The sequence below is a fragment of the Alexandromys fortis genome, unplaced genomic scaffold (genome assembly GCF_014885135.2).
Source record: "Alexandromys fortis isolate MF-2015 unplaced genomic scaffold, M_Fortis_MF-2015_v1.1 scaffold_70, whole genome shotgun sequence".
NCBI lineage: Eukaryota > Metazoa > Chordata > Mammalia > Rodentia > Cricetidae > Alexandromys > Alexandromys fortis.
This window is the reverse complement of record NW_026067955.1, coordinates 896,303-900,447: the sequence shown is the minus strand read 5'-3', so window position 1 is coordinate 900,447 and position 4,145 is coordinate 896,303.

Genomic DNA, 4,145 nt, shown 5'->3' with positions numbered 1-4,145 from the left:
AAAAAAAAAAAAAAAAAAAAAAAAAAAAAAAAAAAAAAAAAAAAAAAAAAAAAACCAAAACCAAAAACAAAACAAAACAAAAATAAGTTTGAACTCGGTTTTATGCTAAGCACAAGCTTGAGGGTTCACATGGTAAAGAAAGACAACTCACACAGGGGCCCTTTCCAGACCCCATCCTCAAAGCCTAGCAGAGAGAATTTCCCTTGTCTTCTTGTAGTGCCAAACTGCTTTTTTTTTTCTTTGTAATCTGGCCTTCCATTTAGCAAATATTTTAAGAGTTTCCACTTCATACTGAGACGATGAGCCCCCAAACCAAAAACTCCCAAGCGAGATGTCGAGAACCACAGATCTTTATAGGGAAATACACATTACCCCTCACCTCCGCTAGTATTTTCACTCCCTCTTTTATCTTTGACATCTGAGAATTTCCTGATTATCCTGTAATTACAGCCATGTGACTTTTAATAAATGTATTTTGTATAACATCTGGGAATTTAAAAAAATTTGTTACGTGCATTGGTGTTTTATCTGCATGCCTGTTTGTACACCACGTGAATACCTGGTGACCTTGGAAGGCAGAAAAGGTTGTCAGATTTCTTGGGATTGGAGTTACAAAGGTTGTAAACTGCCATAGGGATGCTGGGAATTAAACCTAGGTCTTCTGGAGGACCAGCCAGATCTCTTAACTGCTGAATCATCTCTCCAGCCCAAATTTCTGTACCTTTATATTTTTTAAGATTTATTTTTTGCCAGGAAGTGGTGGCACACACCTTTAATCCCAACCCTCAAGAGGCAGAGACAGGCAAATCTCTGTAAATTCAAGGCCAGCCTGGTCTACAAGAGCTAGCTTCAGGACAGGCTCCAAAGCTACAGAGAAACCCTGTCTCAAAAAACTAAAACACAAACAAACCAGAAGATTTATTTTAATTTCATCTGTATGGATAAAAATAAATCTGTATAGATTTATGTATGTATGTCTGTATGCCACGTACAAGCAGTGCTAGAGGAGGCCAGAAGAGAGCACTGACCCTTTAGAACTTGAGTTACAGGTGATTGTTAGCTATGTGGGCGCTGGGAGTTGAACAAGAGGCCCAGGAAGAGCCAGTGCCCTTAACTGCTGAGCCAGCTCTCCAACCCCCAATCCCTGTACATTTAAAGTAGGTCTTGATATCTGGTAACACAAATTCTTCAACTTTTTTTTGTTCTAAATCGGGCATGACTATTTCTTACCAACAGATGACAATTGTTACTTTTTTATGCTCCTAAAATATATATAAACTTTATTTTTGAACTAACTGTGCATGAGCAATATATCCAACTAAATATATGCAGTCAACAAAATTTATACTGCACATTTGTTTGGTAATCTACATATTTCACTTAACTTGAATATTTTCACACATGCTGAAATTGTCTTTTGAAAAAGTGATGTTTTTACCATTTTCAAGTTATTTCAAGTTGATAGTAAAGTTGCAAAAATTATACAAAGTGGGGGCTTCAGATATGGCCTGGTGGTTCAGAGCACTTACTATTCATGCAGAGAACTAGAGTTCAGTTCCTAGCACCCACATGGTAGTTTATAACCATCCAAACTCCAGTTCCAGAGGCTCTTACTCCCTCTTCTGAGTTCTGCAGGTAGAAGTCCCATAGGGTAAACATGCATGCAAGCAAGCACTCATATACATAAAAATAAAATATTTCAAAAATTTTACAAAATAACTTGTTCCTACACTTTACCCAAAGTCCCAATTGTTAAAATTTTACTTTTGCCTTATCCTTTCTTTATATATGTCAGGCAAGTGCTTTACCACTAAACAACATCCCTGGCCTTCTTCCCCCTACACACACACACACACACACACACACACACACACACACACAATTTAAATGATTTGTTTTATGCTATGCATATTTTACCATGTTTTTACAGGACATAAAGAAACACTTGAAAGCTCGACAGATACCACTTATCAGTCATTGGGCTAGAACTCCACTGATTCTTCTTTTGGGTGGGGTCTAGCCTAAAACTAAACAACGAGATTTCAGAAATGCTTATTATAAAATGCAAGGAAATGTGTCGCTGTGTATGTGGGTCTCTTTTTCTGTAGCTAGAAATAAAATGGGCAAAGATGTAATGAATGCCTTTTGGCTGGAATTTTCTTACCAAAAGAGTTTAGGTGCCTGTCTGTTCTATGCAAAGGCACTGTGCCAGAAACTATTAAAAAAAAGAAAAAGAAAAGAAAGAAAAAAGAAAAATCAAGTAGCTACTAAAGTTTCATGGCCCTGAAAAGGACATATCCACACATAAGCTTATGAATGAGATAAAGCAATGGGCTCCATTCCAGAACTACAAAATGTGGAACATGCCCTATTCTGTGACTCTCACGTGCCCTCTGCTAATTATTAGGTGATTTATTGTATTGTCTTAATATTCCCTTTTCCTTCTTCATCGTGATGGATTATGTTGATGCCCAAATTATCGCCCTCCTTATATTCATTCCCTTTACCTGGGACATAGCATGACCCTCTCCCCATGAGTGAAGTATTCTGCCCCACACCTTAATCCCCGCTTCTCTTATGTGACTCGCTTTGGCAAAGCTTTGCTGGCAGAGATGCAGACGCAGAGTTTTGAAAGGGACTTGCACTTTGGAAGGTGCCCGTTTGTATCTCAGCCGTCACTCTGAGAACATGATGGACACATCTTGCAAAGCTAAGTCTCCTGATTTGCCCCAGCTAAAAGGACAGCTGAGGTTAGGTGATTCCATAGCTCATGTAGCTATATGAGGAGGCCTAGCCAAGAAGAGTGCACAGATTATAGTTACGCGATTTCAGTAGTTTTCACAAAGTGAGCACATTCACATAATCACTGCCCAGATACAAAATGAGAACCTTAATACCTGAGAAGCTCTCTTCTCAGGCTGCCCCAGCGTTATTCACTCCTGTTCATTGTCCATGACTTTTAATGCTGTAATTTATTTCGTTCAGTCCTAAACGTGTTCTAGCTGGAACAATTCCGTATACACAGACTTTTGTGTCCGGTTTTCATCCAACATTTTTAAAAATCATGCTAGAGATCAAATGTAGGGTCTTACATATGCTAGCAAGCTCTCTGCCGCACTGTCCTCATTCAGCACAATGTCAATGAGATGTGTCCAGTTTGTTGAGAATGGTAACCCTTTTCTCATTTTCATGCTTGATAGTATACAGTTCAGTATACTTTTGTGTATGAGTATAGTACAATGTATTCTCATGTTGGTGCACAATTGGATTATTAACTACTTAAAGTTATTCTGAATAATGAAAACTCTCATACTTATGCATTACTGTTGTACACTATAGTATTACGTATAATATTATGATTTTTTTTCTTTTGTTTTGTCAAACTGACACAAGCTAGTCATTTGGGAAGAGGGAACCTCAATTGAGGAATTGCTCCAATTAGATTGGTCTGTAGGCAAGTCTTAGGGTGTTGCCTTCATTTAACGTCTAATGTAGGAGGGCCCAGCCCACTGTTGGCAATACCACCACTGCGCAGGTCCTGATTTGTGTAAGAAAGGTACCTGAGGAAGCCATGGGGAACAAACCTTTGAATTCCTGCCCTGACTCCATCATGATGGATTGTGATAGGAATGTGTCAGCCAAATAAAACTTCCTTCCCAACTAGCTTTTGGTCATGGTCTTTATCACAGCAGTAGAAAATAAACTGAGACAAATACTTAGGAAATTAACCGTTGGGAAATTGAATTGGTCAACCTTAACACATACTGCCAAACAGACTTTCCAAGTTAGTAGGCCAATTTGCATTCCCACCAGAATTGCATGAGGTTCTGATTTTCTCTAGAGCTCACCAAACACTTGGTTTTAGGTTTTATTAAGCTCTTTGTTTTTTTTTTTTTTTTTTTCAGGGTCTTGCTATGTAGCCTAAAACTAGTTTGAAACTCACTATGGACCCCAAGCTGGCATCAAAGTAGCAATTCTGCCTCAGATTCCTAAAATGCTGTGATTATAGACATGTGTTCCCCATGCCTAGCTGAACTTTTAAATTTTTAGAGATTCCAAGAGGTATGAAATAGTATGTTAAGTAGGGGGCATAGCCCCAGCCCCTGCCCTAGGAGTTGCTTTGCTCTGAACTCCAAATCCCAGCA